This window comes from Toxorhynchites rutilus, chromosome 1 (assembly GCF_029784135.1).
Source record: "Toxorhynchites rutilus septentrionalis strain SRP chromosome 1, ASM2978413v1, whole genome shotgun sequence".
NCBI lineage: Eukaryota > Metazoa > Arthropoda > Insecta > Diptera > Culicidae > Toxorhynchites > Toxorhynchites rutilus.
In genome coordinates this window covers 20,566,005-20,586,380 of record NC_073744.1, presented here as the reverse complement: position 1 = coordinate 20,586,380, position 20,376 = coordinate 20,566,005, and the positions used below count along the sequence as shown (strand labels likewise).

Sequence of the window (20,376 nt, the reverse complement as noted above, 5' to 3'; positions counted from 1 at the left end):
GAATTATTCATGAAGATGGTTTCCGATGATCAAAAAATTCATAAGTTTTTCTCAACAATTTTAATGTTATTATTGCAGTAACTATTCAGACTAGAATACATCCAACCACACTGAACTGAAAACCATATTCTTTAATTTTCATTCTGGCAAAGTGAACTGAGTGCATGCATACCAAAACAAAAAGTCATTTCTATCTATATTCACGTTTTTTTGAGAGATATTCAGAATATCAGTGGTTTATAGACATCCCGTTTGTAACACGTGAGTGATAGAATAATAGATTTGATAAGCCACGGTCAATTAGAAAGAGCCCAAATTTCAGATTGAAAAATCTCAAAATAATTTTCTTCGGCGCTTGGCTCGTTTTGGCAGAGCCTCGACCATTGATTAGTGTCGCCAGGACATTTCACTATTTTTAAGATTTTACGGTATTTGAAGACCGTAAAATCACCCAAGGGATATTATCAAAAATATATTCTCTGGGACGACAAAAAAATCGAAACGACAGTAGATCTCGATGTTTCATGCAATCCGGTTCTTAATCCGGTTCGTAAATTTGAGATGATCATTTTCAATGGAACTCTAATGTACACCGTTACTCATGAATTTGTTTTTAAGCTGAAATAAATAATAATTGCCGAACGAGTTTTATTAAACTTACTCTGTGATAATATCATAACATATAAACATGCTAGTTGGACATGTCTTTTGAGAATAAAAAAAATCATTTTGAACTATCCAAGCGGATTCAAAGGTCTATCACTTATTTCGTATTCTTTGGAACAATGTCAACACTCCTACCCCAACTTTTCCTTTTCCTTACTACGTCCATGATTATTCGAATGATCATATTATATATGATTATTGATTTAATATTTTCATTTGAATCTATGATTTTTAGATGATAAAGTACACTGTGCATAACCGGATATAAACATATTTAAGCGAACCCTGCTCATCTTAGCTACATCCATGTTTCAATAAATTACCATATTAGGTATGAATATTTAATTCAATCAATGTATTCACTTGAATTTTGAGTTTTCAACAAATATAAATCTACTGTGGAACCCCTAATCCAACCCCTCTTCTACCTAGCTACGTTCAATTTTGTTCAAATGATCGTATTTATAAAATATATTAACAATTTATTCAAAAGTTCTTATCTAAACATTAAAAAAAATCAAAACTTAAATACACCGATTAATCGAATTCCGGATAATCGAGTCCGACCCATTCTGTGTTATGTAGAAAAAAATATATAGCGCCCTTGGTCCCGAGACCATACTAACATAATAGAACAATCCGAGTCGGCTGCCGAACTGTCGTTGGCCAAGTAAACCTGTGTTCCACCGGTTGCCCAGTTAGTTTGAAACACAGGAGACGATCCTTTAGTAAGGTCGACGAGAGAGCGTTAGCGAGCCAATTAAATTAAAGCCAATGAGCTAGTCTTTCATTGAAAAATATTGATTTTAAAAAAATAGATTGCATTTTCGTAATTATTGATAGTAGTCTTTTTTTTAATGGTTTTGGACTAGACGTCACGGCGGTTATGAATTGTTGCAGTGGAAAAAAGAGGGAAAAATTGTTTTTTTTTGAACCATCGGTTAACTTTGAAAAACCATAACTCATAAACGCAAAAAATTGCATCTCTAATATCAGGATATGTTATGTAAAAAATCCTCAACTTTCAATAAAAAATATAAAAAATATAGCGCCCTCTAGTCCAAAGCCATGAAAACAATAAAAACGACTACAATAAATAATTACGAAAAAATCTGTTCTTTTTACAAGTTCTATATTTTTTTAAAAACTAGCTAATTAACTTCAATTTGAAATGTCGATCATCTAAATCGGTTTTGTGGTTATGAATTTTTGAAAAAAGTCATTTATGGAATAAATTGATTTTTCGGACCACCCAAAAATGTAAATAGGCACTCTAATAAAAAAATAAAAAAAAATACGGGTCTATAGTTTTGCGATCAGGAACAACATTACCACTTTCGGCGAAAATCTGAGTACCACTATATCGGTTTGACAAGGAATGGCTGAAGACATTAAAAGTTTCTAACAATAAATTGTATTTTTGAGCACGATTTTATAACGGTGTGTCTAAAATGTTTTTTTTTACCTAAATAGTTTGATAATTCCCCAACAACTTTGCGCAGGTTTTGGTTTTATTATTATTGATTGTATTCGTTTTTCATAGTTTTCATGGTCTCGGGACCAAAGGCGCTATATTTTTTTAATTTTTTTTATGGGAAGCTGAGGTTTTTTCACATAACATATCTCGGAATCAAGGAGGCGTTTTTCTCCGTTTTTGAGTTATTATTTTTCAAAGTTACCCGATGGTCCACAAAATCATTTTTTTCACATTTTTTCCACTACAAAAAATCATAACTTTTGATCTACTAAACCGATTTAGATGATTGACATATCAAATTAAAGCCAATGAGATAGTCTTGCACTTGAATAAAAATGGATTTTGTTTTCGTAATTATTGATTATATTTGTTTTTTATAGCTTACATCGTTTCGGGACCAGGGCGCCATATTTTTTTTATATTTTTTCCTGAAAGCTGAGTTTTTTTCACATAATATATCCGAATACCAGAGAGGTATTATTTTTCGTTTTTAAGTTATGATTTTTCAAAGTTAACGTGTTTTCAGTTTTCGTTCAATATTTCTGTGTGACTAGACTGGATGTATGTGACTATAATTCAATTAATTGGCAAGTGTGTTATTTTTTCAAAAAAAGCTAGCTAGTAGGCTTTAATTTGATATGCCGCTCATCTGAATTGGTCCAGTAGTTCAAAAGTAATAAATTTTTGAAAAAAGTCGTTTTGGGGAAAAAAAGGAAAAATGTTTTTTTCGATCGGGTAACTTTGAAAAATCATAACTAAAAAACGGAAAAAAACGCCTTCCTGGTTTCGAGATATGTTATGTTGAAAATCCTCAGCTTTCCATAAAAACTATAAAAAAATATAGCGCCCTTGGTCCCGGGACCATGAAAACTATAAAAAACGAATACAATCAATAATGACAAACCCAAAACCTAAAATTTTTGCAAGCATAGCATTTTTCTAAGAATGATTAGCTATTTAGCTTTAATTTGATATGTCGACCGTCTAAATCGGTTTAGTAGTTCACAAGTTATAAATTTTTGAAAAATGTAATTTTTGGAAAAAAAGGAAAATGGGCACCCTAACAAAAAAAAAACGGGTCTAATGTTTTGCGATAAAGAACAAAACTACCACTTTTCACGAGAATCTGAGAACCACTATATCGGCTTGCCATGGATTGGCTGTATTATAATATAAACAAAAAAGTGCTTTAATTCTTTAGCGATGGAATATGAATGGTTGAGTAGAAGAGATCAGAATTTGACAAGTTCCCGCTATAAACAGCAATTTCATTCTTTCGTTGAATACACCAACCCGGAGGATAGCGAACTTTAATAAACCTGTCGGCGTTAAATCTTGCGGTACTCGAAAGCATTGCTCCACAGTTATTTGCTTCATTCGCCACGTTCCCGTGGAAAAGCGCCCAACGCACGCATCTGCGAGGGAAAGGAACGGTTTTGTTCGATTGATCCGCTCCCCAACAAAACGCCATATTCCACCGATAATTTCGCTCCCTTTCGTTCCGCAGCATAGCGGTCGCTCCTTGGTGGATTACAGCAAACAAAGCCCAAACCACTCTCGCTTTCATTTTCACCTTCGGGCTTACCAGGCCAGGGCCAGGGAGACGCGCTGTGGGCTGCGTTGTGGCTGTTGGTCTGGGAGGCGGTGGTAAGGTTGTTTTGTCATACTTGCCAACGCGAATTCCGCCTACCTCGACATCTGTTCCGCTTCCCGGCCCCAACCCATGGCGCTTTCGTTTTGCTCCCTTGCGATGGCCAACGACAAATGCCCGCCGCGAAGACTACGGTCTACACTCATTTCCGCGTATCCGATTTGCATTGTTAAGGTCACTTTAATGTGGTGTTTCAGTTTGTCTGTCTACTTAACTTTTTTCTCGCAAGGCACTTCGGTTGGGTAATGAACTCAACATGTGTTTCCCGTCAAAGTCGGATGTAAACCAGTGCAAGCAATTAGAGGTACAAATAATATTGAAACCCGAACTCCAGGATAACCTGAACCGATTCATCCGAACCTATGGTTTTAGTATCTCAAAGTCAATCAGTTAAACGATTCGGAAAAAAATCCCGAAAATAAAACAGTTTCTGATGTAAGCAACAAGTGTTGAAAAAAAGAGTCGAATGAAATAATTCATTTATGTATTCGGCCCTATCCACACAAATTTCATATGCACTAGGTCCAGCTGCTGTAATCACCCGACTGTAATTGAGACCGGAGACCAGAGTATACTAACAACTCGACTCGAGTAACAAAACCAAAAAAAAAACAGAAAACAAAATATGGTCAAGCATTATTACGCTAACGTTTTGCTCTACTATGTAGCATGCTTTTTTTTTTTGTTAGGTGGGTTATTTAGAAGAAACAGCGGTCGCTCGACAAAAACCCGGCTCAGTTGTGTTTACACAAGGAGGAAGGAGAAGAAGAATGGATACAATAATTACCTTATACAAGCATAATTTCACTTTCATGTGGAGAATTCGGAATGTGGGAAAACAAAACGATGCCGGGGGCAAGGTTGTGAGGTGGTGGAGCTTGTGGGACCGTTGCAACCGTTGGTCGTGTGGCCGCCTCCCATTCGCGCATTGTTTGGGTGCCGCAGTTCACAATCCGGAGCTGTAATTGGCAGCTCTAATAATAGAGTGTGAAATGCAAAACGGTCGTGTATAAATTGCAAATAGTTTGGTTTGTGCATTTGAATGCTTCGAAGAGCTGTTAGTAGCGTGGATTTTTGGGAAAAATGCCACCCTTACTGCCCAAATATGCATGATGGACGTACCCACCAACACCACAGAGCGACGGAAAACGAATTTTCCTTGTTTCGAGCTAATAGAATAATAGAATAACCAGTGTCTATTCAATAAATATCAACGGTCAAAAGTGGGTTTTATAATTTCTTTTAAATTTTAGTTCATTTGAAAAACTAAGTTGGCGCTAACGTCAACCATGCATATTTGGTCAGCTTAATTGTCATCATTGCATCCCAAAACACCCTAATCGGAAAAGATCTCACAGCGAAAACATAATATCAATGAATTTCATCACGAAATAGATTTTACGATTTGTCAACAAAAGATGGACTTAGATTCCAGTATATTCAATTTTATTTTTAAAAAACTCACAGGAACCTTGCAAATATCAGCATGCATTTTGTAACGTGACTACACGCTCCGCGCGAAAAAACTGGAAACTCAAAGCGTTGTCACATCACAAAATCAATCAAGTGTACTAAATATGAATTTCATCGTATTGGAGCAATATGTGTACTAATTTTTATGTTAAATAGTTATACTTCTCACTTTCCTCTGAAATTTCTGAGCGTCAAATGTAGGATGTCACAACGCTGACAATTTGGTTATATGGTGACTACTTTCTTGCCCTATTTTGCGTTTTTCTTGCTTCAAAAACTGAGTAAAAATATTTTTATCCTGTTTATCCTTTTATGTCCTGAAGTATTAGTTCAACGTTCTTTTAAATTGCAAAAAATTGCGAGACCAATGTTCATCAAAATAAGCCATGCTATAACTTATAACTTAAACGGAACTAATAATTAGTGATGCAACGGAGAATCGTTCAGCCGGATACCGGGTACCTGATATCCGGTGAGCTTCAAGCTCTTTATTTGCGAATACGAAACTAGGAGGTACTGCATGTGTGCATGAAACCAACAAAAGATTTCACTTTTAGGAGAAATGAACACATTTTTACATAAAAATAATGAACGATTAATAAATTTTCCGTTTAGAATCGATATCCTTCAAAACTGAAACTACTAATCTGCAAAAATGACCGGTTGTATCATTTGTTCGCAAGACTTTGTCTTAAATTTTTTATTGAATGTTTCCTTAAAATGTAATGTTTTTTTTCTAAATACAGTTTATTTCCTTTGAAATTTTTATATTTAAAAAAACTAAATATCACACTGGTCAAAATGATTGGATCAGTAGAAAAATGTATATCAAACTGTTGGTAGTTCTAGTGTTAATAGAGAATAAAGATTTTCTGAAAAGAATCTTGGATAGATTTTTTTCTGATAGATATTTTCTGCTACAATGATGAGAATTTTGTGGATATATTGAAATAATATTTATACTGGAAGAGTAAGAGTAAGGAATACGATTTTAAATATCCGAAGAACAGCAATCAAATATATGCATTCAAGATTTTGAAAAAACTAATAACTGTCATCAGAGATGATAATTTGAGACAGGGTATACTTACTTCACTACAAATCAAAAAGAAATAACGAAAATTACAGGTCTCTTCTGTATATCTGAGGCAATTTCGCACGTTGCTGCGTAAAAAAAATATTTCGAGAACATCGAACTCACTCCGTCTGAGAGCTTGAAACGCAGGATTGAACAGTCGTTTCAACGTTTTGCCGCAGGCATATTCTTTGTCGTTAGTACCATCACACTAAAAGTCTGCACAAAAAAACTCTTCCAAATATGAAATTCTCTCACGTGTCATAATACATCCATTCCACCCTGTAGCAATCTTCCACGTGATCTCACAACAGCTGATTGGCAGCCACCGCTCGCCAATTATCCACGCTCAGCGAGACGATGGGCTCCGACGAACGCGTAGAGCTCAATAATGAACTCACGATCGCGCAAGTTAAAGAGTGCAAAAAAAAAACCGGAAGACAACAAACCCCCCTTCTCGTCACCTGTGCGCAACGAAACGCGAAACCCGGAATAGTTGCCGCCGCTCATAATTTTGGCCACATCAACAACCAGAAGCGCTCGTTGCAACAGCAGCGGCAGCATCAGCAACATAATGGACCCTCTAAATATGGTGGAGGTCGTTCGGTGCAGCCGACATGCCTTTGACGATGTTGAGAAGAGCAGAAACAAAACAGAGAAAGAGAGCGGACGAGAGCATACAGGTATATCAAAACAAACTCCCCAAAAAAAAGTGGTAGCCTGCCGACTTTTGGCGGTTTTGCAGTTGCAATCGTCGATCGATGCTGGCAGTCAGTCGCGATCCGCGAACCAATAAACAAGAGTAGCGTACTTGTCTCCGTAAAGATTTCCTCAAAACGCGTGATCACTAAAGTGTCGATTTTTATTGTCTGTTTCCGATCAATCTGATCAATTGCTATTATTGTTGTGGATCGCCGTAGTTGGAGTCGGTATTTAGAGAGATTTACGACGCGCATAAATCGGCAGACAACAGCCTCCGGCACGACGTTAACATTTCTTATGCAAGTTCCTGCCTCTCAGATGTTCGAATCGGCGAATATTAGCAATTAGCATTTTATATTCCAAAAAAATTTGCATCTAGTCACAAGCGTAAAGCTGGTGGTGGTCCAGAAACACGAGAACCCAAAACAGTGTTAACACCTTTCCTGCTCGATGATTGATCGTAGGATCACGCGTTGACGCGTAGTGTCGGCGGTGACGACGACGATCAATGCAACGGAAACCGCCTCAGGCAGGCACTGTAAATCGCTTAAAAGCTTCAAACGACAAGTTGACGGACGAAAAGCAACAAGAGGAAAAAACAATAGTGGCTCTTTAATTATTAAATGGGGTTTAAACTGATCCGTATGACCGGAAGCAAGTGCGTTGAATTCTGGACCGGCATTTCCGTGGCACGACCAATCTTCGTGCAATTAGGCCGATAATAAGTGAACGGTGTGAGTGAAAGTTTTTCAAGTGAACTGCAGGTGCATCTGAGTTTTTGGCGGCATCTGAAAAGTATCCACGGTGGATGTATGAACTTGGTAAATTGGAGTTATGCTGGAAAGGTGCGGATAAGATTGGTGGTGAGTTGCACCGGCCGGATGTGATGAAAGGAAGTATTTTTTTTTTGGAAAAAATGCAACTTTGAACACACCATATTCTCTTAGTGATGGACTTAAAATCAAATTTATAGTTGAAAATGAAAAAAAAAATCCCAAATATGTTTTCAGAAATTTGGATTTTGTAACGACTCAAGTCAGATTTTTTTAAATTTCCTGGGTTTCGATTATCCGAAGTATTTCAATTTTATTTTTTTATTATCAGATCATACATTTTGAATAATATGATAATTTAAAGAAACATGGATATTGATTGTGTTGAGATTGTTCTAAAGAATACAAAATAAGTGATAAAACATTGAATCCGCTTAGGTAGTCCTTTGATTTATTGGATTCTCAAAAGATGTATAAATAACATCTTCATGTGTTACGATATTATCGGAGAATAAATTTTATGAAGCTTGCTCAGTAAATTATTATTTATTTCAGTATGAAAACAAATTCATAGAAAAACAAAATAAGAAGAAATGTTGTGAATCAACTTTTTTCTTCAGAATATTTCTAGAATAGTCACTGCGTCATGCATAAATCATATCGTCATAAATCCTTTTTTTTTAACAATTGTATGTTTTGTATTGAAGCGATGAATTATTTTTTCGATTTTCAAACCATTTGCATACTGTCACATACTGTCTTTAGGCGAAAGTTACGGCTTAATATGTACTGTGAATGTGACCAAAAATGCATTGCTCGGCTCCAACAGTGACATCGGAAATAAATGCACAGTCGCGAACACGACCGTCAGTTAAACGTTTAAATGTAGGGGAAAGTGATACAAAACGCACCCTTCAATCAAATCAGCAATTCACTGCGTTTGTTATAATTGATTCATCCTCTTTAACAACTAGAATAATTATTACATCACTGCCAATTATATACCTGATGTAATTATATAGAAAATACTCGAATTTGCAAGGATTTTTTCATGTTTCCGTCGACAGTTCAAAACATAGGGTGGGATAAAATGCCAAAATACCAAAACAAACGAGCACAACGCACACAGTGGGCTTGCAGGATGCCTGTAATGCCAACCTGTTTTTTTTAAGAATTTTCATTTCAAAAATAATCCCAAAATGGATATCGCTACCAAATTTCGACACTGTAGACTTTTATTTTTGTCAACGCATATTTGCACAGTCATGTAGAGTAATGCGGGGCAAAGATGCGCACCTAACTGTTGTCGTCCAATAAATCTTGGAATAAAGGCAAATAAAATTCCATTTGCTTACCAAATTGTAACTATATATGATGGATATCAAATGGGACTATCCGTGTACCGCTGAAATATTTCGTACCATATAACTGAAATATTTCGCAGCAACTGGCATCAATCCACTTCCTCTATTGCCTCTATTGTATTGTCTTTTGTAAAGCTTACCATAATAAATAGATTCTATACACAACGTAGAACGTAATTGGAAGGTTCAATGTTTTATCACTCGCAAAAGTAATTTTTGCTGGTTGCTGCTATTTTGCTTCGTTGGGAGTACTTTCTCCTTAGTGGTTAATGTGCTAGGTGTGCTGAATAAGATCGTCTGCTGCTGCTTCGCCAGATTCACCAGTTCTTTGGACACTCCACTGCCGATGCACGTGTCGTGTCACTGCTGGACCGTCCAGAGTTAACCATCCTCGAACCGTTGCCCGTTGCCCGTCCCGTTGAACCGCCCGGTGAGCCCACGTTACCCAACAATATATATTACCTTCGAAACGTAGTTCAAGAATTTCTCGAGTTGTGTTTGTAATTGGACAAATACCTATTTTAATACAAAAAGACAAATGCGCACCTTTGCCCCATAGTGGGGGCAAAGGTGCGCACCGCGCTGGACAAAGGTGGGCACTTATTGAGTTGAACTTCTGGGATAACTTATACCAAAAATAAATGGTTTATCATCAGAAGCGGGAGAAGCATAATTACTAGAGAGTGTAGGCACCGTCCAATAGGCAGGAGGGAGGTGTTCTATGTTTTTTTATGGTGAAGAAGAGTGGATGTTATGGTCGAACATATCACGTGAAAATTTTTGAGAGGGAGGAGACTGACAATATAAGATATCCGAAAATGTACAACATTTCAAACAGAATTCGTTTTTATTAAAAAACTAGCTGACCCGGCGAACTTCGTTCCACCCATAATTGATATATTGATATAAATCATTTCGAACACTCAAGTTCCCACAGAAATTATTTTTATGTACGTAATCTATACTCGCGGTATATAATTTATTTTTTGACATATACACCTGATGCAAACTAAGACGCATCAGTCCTGATACTGACTGTTTAAATTCGTTTCTCCGTTCTTGAGTTAAATCGTGAGGAACGGAGACCAAATCTTTTTTTTTTATAGATCAAGTTTTTGAATACATAGTTACCTTCACTCAACATAACATAAACGAAACATAACCGTTATTGAATTGAATGCATGATGAAAATAAAAACATTTTACATTTGAAATTCATTTTGAATTATTTTTAAGCAATTGTTTATTTTTATTCCTCATCTTGGATTTCGGTTCTGAGGATTCCGCCGCTTTGCCTTGGAGCGGTGTTGCTTCGTTGTGCTGTTGTGGGGTTCGAAGAGACAGACGATGGTTCCTCATGAAGCTAGAACCAAAATCTCTTCCTGCCAGTTTTGCAACTTAAATGAATTCGTGCTGGAGGTTGTTGGCTTCCGTAAAATCAAACGCCAGACGCCGTAAATCTTTGAGAGTCATACCATAGAAGCTTTGTCCAGTGCTCTGCAGTGGTCCGCCAGATCCTCAGACTGCTCACTCGTAAATACTTGTCTGAACCGCCCTAGGTACTCGCTGATACATCCCAGCAGAAGTAGAAATGTCAATAAAAAAAGATTCAAATCGTAAATCACTTTCTGATATGAGCCTCTTCCTCAGAGCTGGTTCAGAAACACCGAAGTCTGCCGCAATCCGACGCTTCGAGACTCCCTCCCAAAGCCTCTGTCGGGCCATTTGAGCATTTCTGGAGTGCAATTCTTCAAATCAGCTTTCTTCTTGTGGGTCCCGTTAAGAATTTTGTTTAAAACCTTTTATAAATTTTTTTCAGAGCAAAACGCTAGTGCGAACTTCTACCCCATATCCACTGCGTACCTTTGCCCCACATACAATTTTTGAACTATTCGAATTTTTAAAAAAAGCTGTTGAACTTAGCATTAGCATTAGCATTAACATTGAGCAAGTTGCACAATATCGTAGGTGGTACGAATTCAGAACTGTTACGTCAAAATTAAAAAAAAAAAGCTCTTGAACTTTTTCACAAAAACGAATGCGCACTATCACCTACTATAAAATGAAGATCTCTTTGACAGTGTCGTTTCGAACTTTCCAGTTATTTTAGGTACCTCATAACTTTTTGTCACTTTCATGAAATGTATCGTGTTTATATGTGTGAGCTGCTGGTGTAATAATGTATCAAACGAATACACTGTTGTAGAGTTTTTATGCTCGTTTACTTCAAAAAGACCAATGCGCACCTTTGCCCCGCACTACTCTAAGGGAGTAACTAAAATCTGACAAAAAATGACAACAATTGTTAATTACTGGAGAGAGTAATAGTTTACAAACTACGATACTCTTGATAAAATGAGCCAGTATAGAGAAAATTTTCTAAACATCCAAGGTAGGCCAAGGTAGATCGATACTATTCTGCATAGTTCTCCTGCATCTTCGAACATAAAATTTACGTTTAAACGTGATGCTGCACATTGCTATTTTCAATGAAAATATTTCTAAGCCATGGTCAAGTCATGGTTTGGCTAAGAGCAGAACGAATGTTTGGAGAAAATTTTAATCCCGTTCTAATGAAAATATGACGGAATTTTTTTTGTTCCCATCTGTTTATTTTTATTAGGCTCATTTAGCAATTCAGCTATAACAGAGCCGAATGTATCGTGTACATTTTTTCTCATGTTGTATATTACACAGTAGCCATTTAGTCGTAAGAGTATTCCTATTCTATCGATACACAACACATGTCGCCTTTTTCGGCGTAGGAATATTCCTATTGTTCGAATGTTCACAGTTGGACTATTTACACAGCGGGATTGTTGATATGAGGCTTCCATTGTTGTGTTATGAATAGCACCAATTACCAATGCAGCAAATCGTATGTGGAGTGAGGAGCTGGGATCACCCTCACACGATGATTGTGAGGTGAGGATTGCGAGGATTATATGTGATTCGATTATATACAATTTTGGAGATGGACAATACGTTTTTTTTTTTGAGTAATGCGATGACGCATTATCCATCTAAAAATATATTGTCCATCTGCATGAAAAGGGGGTCTTCGTAGCCTAGTTTGTTGCATGTCCGCTACAAAGCAACCAATCATAACTCAGGGCCCTCAAATGACCATCTTTGTGTGTTATTCTAGCTACAGCGCGGACTCGATTATATACAGTCTCTGATTTCTTTTCACTGTATATAATCGAAAAAAAAATGTTATGTGTTTTTATGCACATATTTATCGTTTATTGAAAATAAAAGAAGAATTTAATTTTTGATTCATCCCCTTAAAGTCAGAAAACACCTTTCTCATATTAAACAAATTTTTTTTTCCAGAATCTCTCAGGAGGTGATAGATGATCATATTTGATGGAAAAACTCCTTCTAAACACATGTTCCAATTTCAACCATGACAGAGTTACAGAACTTTTTTTTTTGTTTCGGACTCTGTTGCCTCAAACTGGCTCCACACTAAAAAGTATGCTACGTAAGCCAATTCTCTCATTTGAAAGATGAGAAAATTTAGTACAGGATATAGTACTGGAACATTTAAATTAGTGTATTTAAATAACATTTTGGAAGTAAAAAATTCAAAAGTTAGTAATTTTTCAATGCGTAATTATTAATTTTACCCAATTTTCAAAACAAAACCAAATCAAAACAAATTTGATCGTTTCTATCAATCAAATTAAAGCTCTCGAACCACTCTACAATTTGTTCTTTAACCCCTAACTTCTTCTTGATTGGCGTTAACATTCCTTGTGGAACTTTTGCCGTCTTAACGTATGTATTACCTAGCGTTATTTATTAATACTTAGTTGAGATTTCTTAAGCCAAATAACACGCCTTGAATGTAGTCCGAGGGGCAAGCTCTAGAATACGCGTGACCACAGTGCAAGTCGAAGGAAATTTCTCTGACGAAAAATCCCCCGGCCAGAACGGCCAGAATTTTAGTCGCATTACTCCAAAAAAAAAACCGCAATCGATCTCATTTGTACCATCAATCCGACAAATCTGCCTCAGTGTCATCCAATCGAAGATTTCTTCGGGATTTTGAGCTTCGTGGTGTACAAAAATAACTGCAGAGCCACGAATTACAAACAGGTACATTTGGTAGATTAAGAGATGCATTCGCAAAGTTGACTTGAAGATCTTACAACACTCTTGTTCCGTTTCACCGCTTCGCTTCACCGAACTGCCGATTACGGACCGTTTTCATAGGTTCACTTTTTTTTCAACAATGGTATCTTTAATATCAATAAATAAGATCTTCTTCAAATATGTTTGACTTTTTTGACATCTTGAGATAGAAATTCCTAAATTTTATTTACCTCCCGTTACAGGCGAAGAGCTTTTCAACCTGTTTGAACTCTTCTAGTTCGTAGGGCAAGTTTCAGAAGATACAGATGGACCCGAGCTGTTTGAAATAAGGTGTAAAGCAGATTCTCCCACTTTAAAAACCTTTTTCACTAGAGACAGCACAAGTAATCTCATCATTAGATTTTTTTTTTTCCAAAATATATGTTTTATTAAGGCACATGTGGCGTTAGCCTGACGGGGCCGGGAGTCCAATATCATTAGATTTCACCGAAATAATTATTGATCAGACGGGATAATGTATCGTTTCTTATTCGAGGCCGTTTAAACCCAGGCATAAAAAGCAAAAGCGAAACAACGCGCGAATAATAGAAGCGCTTTGACAGGCGCTGCAGGTGCAAACATGACAGGCAGTAGCTAACAACGCGTACCTGCCGTCGAGAGATTGATGGAATGTGGGAAGGCGTGCTTTTTTCGACATGGTGTGTTGTTTGGTGTCTAGCCAGGGATTAAGATGTGCAATACAATTGCTGCCTGGACTGTAGGACGAGAGTTGGAGACGAGTTCGTTTTTTTTTCACGAAAATATTCATCAATTGTTTGTTATGCCCGTGAAAGCTTGCAGATAATGAAATTTGGAAGTCATCCATATGATGCTTGGATTATTAGGCACCTAACTATGTGCTTGACTAGGGAATGAATGACGACAATGTATGTACTGTAATGCTTTCCAATTTAATACCCGATTTTGAAGCTGTTGGTATTTGGGATTAAAGGGCTCCCGAAAGGGTATAATTTTGATATTGCTGGCTGTTGTCTAATCATATGGTAAAGACAGTTTTTAAGCTTTCTCTGCATTCGAGGTGATTTATCACATATTCTAAGGTAATCCACAGTGGTTAAACTCGAATTTTGATATAAATACTTATTAATTAGCGTTAAAAGAAATTATAGTGACCTACATATTGTGCGCAATTCATTGAGATTATCACGAATTGAAAACATTACATAAAAAACAAGTACTAGCCCAAATCCTACATGCGAAAAAACTCTTATCTCTCCATTATCCCTAATAACCACCTTCTACTGTTCTCACATTAAATGAAATCATCAACGTTCACGCCTTGTTTAGTTCCCAAATTGTTTGCGCGAAAAAAAAACCACACCACGATTTTGCCTAATCATCGTGGTCATATCGTTAAACAAAGCGAACAAAACGCAGCCCTTCTTTCACCTCGACGTCTCGACGTCGAATCATAACACAGCCAGTCTGCCTTCCTGCATATACTTTCGCTTCCGGAGATAATCAACTCTATTGGGGGAGTTGAATGGGAAGTTTTGATGCCCAACATCACGAGCGAATGAGCCACAATCCCCCGCACATTCTCCCATTCGAATACACTATTCATCACCGCGAATCCGCGATGCGCTGTGAGCTAGGTCTGAGGGTGTGAAATTTGACAAAACAAGACCTCGCATGTAGTGATCGGCATTTGGATGCACTCAAATGCACTGCAATGGAAGAGTGTTACCCAACTGCAGTGATTGCAGAAAAACTAAAAGAAACAGGTGTAATTGAATTAGTTTTTCAAGATCCTGTTTGAAGGTCCTCAGCGGCGGTGATTGCCGTCAATTAATATAGGACAGAGACCACGGTTGAAGAAAGCGATGGGGGAGAATTGATCCCGCTGAACTGTGTAATTTGCCTTGGAAATCCGCGGGTCGACATGGAATGTCTCGGCGGTAACAGGTAGCGAAATTGCGGACGCGCTTGCGCACGAGGGCAGCTGCGAACGGTGATTGCTGAATTAAAATTTCAATAGCATTGGAGATTGACTGTTTGGAAAGGACTGTAGGAGGACGGAAGATGGATAATGAATGCAGGGCGAGGGGTGGAGAATTAATCTCGTCGAATCAACAGATAACTTGAGATGGACAGAGATTTGATGTTACTGCGTTCGATTTGATTATATTGGATTTTTCCGCAGGGACGGGTGCAGTAGGATTGTGGATCTAGAAAGTGAAATTGGTGAACGATTTGAATGAAAGTCGTCCAGTGCCAATGTCAGCTTGTTTCGGTTATGCCAACAATGTATTTTTCTAATTTTAAAAATCGAACATGCTTTTTGTCAAAACTTTGACAAATAGTAAAGGAAGAATTCATTACGTTTCATTTGTGAGGCATGGGGAGAATGTTGTTTCATGCCCACACCACTAATTATAAAAAAACATAATCATGTCCAGAGTTGCCAATGTGCCAGTTTTTTTGAAGCATACCAGTAAAACAGCAAAAGGCAAAAAATCTTCAGCTTTTTAAAATTTTTACAGTTTTATCCTGCTTTATTATTTTTACGTGATTTTTAAGTCCCCCAAATTATACTCATTTGTCCTTTGTTGTTAAACGTATATTGGAATGTTATGAACTGCTCCGAATTTATTTTGGTTGTTCAAGTAGATAAGAATCACGTATGATCTATGACGGATAACCGTAGCGATTATTTATTCAACAATATAACGATTAACGAACAATATTATCGGATTATTTCAAAGCGAAAGTACGAAACTATTTACTTTGCATTCGAACATTTCAAGATTATTCAGATAACTCTTGGATAACTTTCTTAAAGCAGACTATACTAAAAATGTAACCAATCTGAGCAACGTACAGTTCGATCTGAAAAATTATGTCAGTTTGGATAATGTTTATGTAGATACCGCGACTGTTTACCTGGTATATTGCGTTAATTTATGCTTTGAAATGTAATTGATATATTTCAAAGTCGAAATCTGTTTCTCAGTGCATTGTGAGGCTCTTGTCTTCTTTCGGCACTTTATTCTGACCCTTTTCAATGTTTTGTAGATGTACTGATGAGAACAGAACGTAGTCCTTTTGCATCCATAATATAGGCTGATCCTTCACTACCTTGTTTGCGAGTAGTTGATGGGGAAAACTGAGCAAGCACAAACAAAACTTTTTGAAGTTTTGCGCGAAGTGCGCGAAGTGCGTAGCGTCCAACTTTTCGAAGTACGATGTAACTGCGTCACGAGTTTCTTCAGTGTTATTGAATCGTTGACCGCCGAACGCCTGTTTCATCAGGTTTATTGACGAAAGGAGTGTTGCTCATACACGATAATGCGCGGCCCCATTCTGCTCGCGTAACTCAAAAGCAATTGAAAAAATTCAAATGGACTGTGTTCGAGAATCCTCCTTACTCCCAAGACCTCGCCCCTAGCGACTATCACTTATTCCTGGTGATAAAACAGGCATTCGGCGGTCAACGATTCGATAACACTAAAGAAATTCGTGACGCAGTTACATCGTACTTCGAAAAGTTGGACGCTACGCACTTCGCGCTCGGAATAGAAAAACTCGTGCCACGCTATGAAAAATGCCTCGAACGTTACGGCGATTATGTAGAAAAATAGAAAATAAAACGAAAATGAATTACGAAAATTACCTTGTTTTTTGTCCATACTTTATTTTTCCGCGATTCTGAGGCACTGAATCTTATTTTTTGAACGACCCTCGTGTTAGGTAGGGGTAAAAAAAAATCCATTATTTTGAATGTCGGTAAGATCACAGAAATAATCGAAGTTGACCGTCATGTTAGGGGTCGTAGCATCGACCAGGAGCTAAAAATCGATCGTAAAACAGTTTTAAACCATATCAAGCTGAGTTAAATTCAAATTAATTTTTTTTTCATAATTTTTCCAAAAATTACTTTTTCATAACTTTTGAACTACCGTACCGATTCAGATGATCGATATATCAAATTAATAACAATTAGCTGGTCTGTTTTTAAAAAAAATTGCACTTGCAAAAAGTTAAATTTGTTTTATATAATTATTGATTGTATTTGTTATTTATAGTTAACATGGCTTCGGACTAGAGGGCGCTATATTTTTTTATATTTTTCTTGGAAGCTGGTTTTTTCCGTAACCTATCCAAAAATCAGAGATGTGATTTTGATCGTTTATTAGTTATGATTTTTGAAACTTTAACCGATGGTCCGAATTATAAGCAGTTTTTTCAAAAAATCATAATTTCTTAACCACTGGACCGATTCAAATAATCGACATATCAAATGGATGCCAATAAGCTAGTCTTCTAATAAAATTATCACACCTGAAAAAAAAAATTAGATTTCATCGATATAATTGATTGTATTTATTTTTTTAGAATTTGCATGGTTAACACTCCTATACTCGCGAGAAAAATCATAATTCGTGTACTCGGAACTTTGCGTGTCTCTGTGATGTTGCTATTGGGGATTTTTAGGCGTTATTGGTATTTATTCAAAGAAAAAGATACGATTGAATGAAAAAACTCCAGAAAATATTTTTCTTTGACTTCATTTAGTGTTAATAGTCATTTAATTCAACCACCTCATTGATGCTCGGTCTGTCAGACCTGTGCGCGAGTATGAGAAGTTTAAAGATAGAGGTTTTTAAGTTTTACCTGAAAACTCGGTTTATGCGACTAGAATCCAATTTTTTCGCATGTGTAATATTTTTTTCAAAGAAGGCTAACATATTGACTTCAATTTGATATGTCGATTATCAGAAGTGGTTTAGTAGTTTAAAAGTTATGAATTTTTGAGAAAGGTCATTTTGAGAAAGAAGTGGAAAATGAATTTCGAACCAATACTAATTCTAAAACGAAAAAAATCACATCTCTGTTTTTTTGAATATGTCATGTAAAAAAAACCTCAGTGTCAAGAAAAAATATTAAAAATATAACGTTCTCTAGTTCAAAGCCATGAAAACAAAAAAACAACAAACACAATCAATAATTACGAAAACAAAATCCAAATTTTTTTGCTAGTTTCTCAATTTTTTTGGAAAATTGGTAGTTTTGTTCATTATCGCAGAATATTAGAATCGTATTTTTACATTAGGGTACTCATTTTCATTCTAGGGTCGTTCTAAAAATCATTTTTTTAACTTATAATCTTTTGATGGAAAATTTCTTCAAATTGCATGATACGCTCTCTGGGATTTTTTTAAACGACAAGGTAAAACGTATGATTTAGGGTGCAAATGAAAAATGTCATCTCGATTTTTCACACCAAACTTTCTGCGAAATGTTTATTTCCACGATAAAATACTCTATACAAAATATTAGCTCAATCGGACTTCATTTACTATTGCCATTTTCCATTCTGGGGTGGACGAAAAATATGTTTTTCCTCTTTTTTCCAAAAATTAAAATAAAAATGTAAGGGGCTGTATCTAGGGCACGACCGCATATTATCGACGTAGAACCACGCAGTTACCCTATGCAATCCACTTGTTTACCACTTCGAATATTATTTTAAAATGCATCGAAATTTTTGTAATAGATTATGTTCTTCGTTACAAATAAATTTGATGAACATCCTTTTACGTTAGATATGATGCCTCGGACTACCAAAATATGTGAACGGAAGAATTGTCAAACGATCATTGTATTTTACATTTCCCTCTGAAATTATTGCAGTTTCATGTTTACGTAGTTCTCGAACCGCGGAAGTTCATTCACCTCTAGTATTTGAAATGACGATTTTCCCAGGTTTCTCAGTTTAAAAGTATGTTTTAGGGAAACATATTCCGGTCTGCGCAACGACAAGCGAGTACAAAATTACGCAACACCAAAAAATACAACCGACTTGCATGTATTTGCAAAGCGGATTCCCCCAGTCACATTATTTTTGGAGCCCTTGTTAGGGAAACACAGCTCAGTGGGAACAAAACTACCTCCTACTTGCATGTATGTTTTCGAAGCGGATTTCCACAGATACATCGATTTTGAAGTCTGTGTTGGGGAAACCGTAAATAGGGCCAATCAAAACATAACAGTTAGGGCGATTAGATAACGCTTGACATTTTACAGTTATTCAATTATTCATCTCATAAAAACTAACATTTTATTAATTGTGACACACGCGTACAAATATTTCCTATCAATTGACAAACATTTTTCCGATCTGTTAAGAAATGTTCGAGTTATAAGCATTTGAAATACGGGTAAGGTTAGCACACAATTCGGCAGAACAAATGCATGGGAAAAAAGGAAGTTCTTCCAGTTTTCATGAATTTAAACCGTTTAGAGATTAGTAAATTGTAATGTATAGCATATCAAACAAATCTTACAGAATTTCCGATTCGATTGGTATTTGCTCCTGAAAGATGTAGTTCTACGTCAAAAATCTTAACTTTTGAACCACTGGACCGATTTAAATGATCGACATATCAAGTTGAAGTCAATGTCAACTCAACTCCTCAAGCTTTCTGCATTCGCCCAACAATTGTAATCAAGATCTTTGTTATGGCCCTAATAATTGTTGTATAATCTCATTTAATGCGATCGTTTCTTTTTTTAACGAGGATCCGTTGTGGAAACTCCTGAACTCCTGAAGAATATCAGAAGAATCATCACATCACTTGAGAAGAATAACGAAAATCGAGAAAAATGTATTGATTTAACAATTTCTGACATCCAGGATTTTTCAATAATTTTTTTCATTTTCATCTCACCAGAAACAAGGAAAATTTAATTAATTATTTAAACAGTTTTTCAGTAGCAGACATGTGTAATCTTTGTTTCTGTCTTTCCTTGCCTTACTGTATCCATCTCGTCTTAATTGAATATGTTTTTTATACGTTCATAGGTCTTCAGTGGGCATTCAAAGGAGAACACGCATTTTTATCAGATGTTTAGTTAAGAACTAAATAAGTTCAATATGAATGCGATATTTTACGATTTAGAAATTGTTATATGAGACATTTAGATTCAGAATGGGATAAATTCATTGGTACTGGTATACATTTGAACACAACACTCTTGTTCCCTTTTGTTCATAAAAAATAGATTCTTTCTCATTTAGACAATACTATTTTT

The 20,376-nt window shown here is 36.3% G+C and overlaps 1 protein-coding gene across 2 annotated transcripts in view; it reads left to right on the top strand.

Annotated features, from left to right (window-relative positions):
* Window positions 1–20,376, top strand: part of LOC129762839 (uncharacterized) — a 58,678-nt gene that overhangs the window by 216 nt on the left and 38,086 nt on the right. Inside the window, exon 1 of one of the 2 annotated variants that reach the window (XM_055761401.1) lies at window positions 7,005–7,907. The exons of the other annotated variant lie outside the window; for it this stretch is intronic. The gene's annotated coding sequence lies outside the window, so the exon portion shown is untranslated. Of the gene's footprint in view, window positions 1–7,004; window positions 7,908–20,376 lie in introns of those variants that run through there. 2 annotated transcript variants of the gene reach the window in all.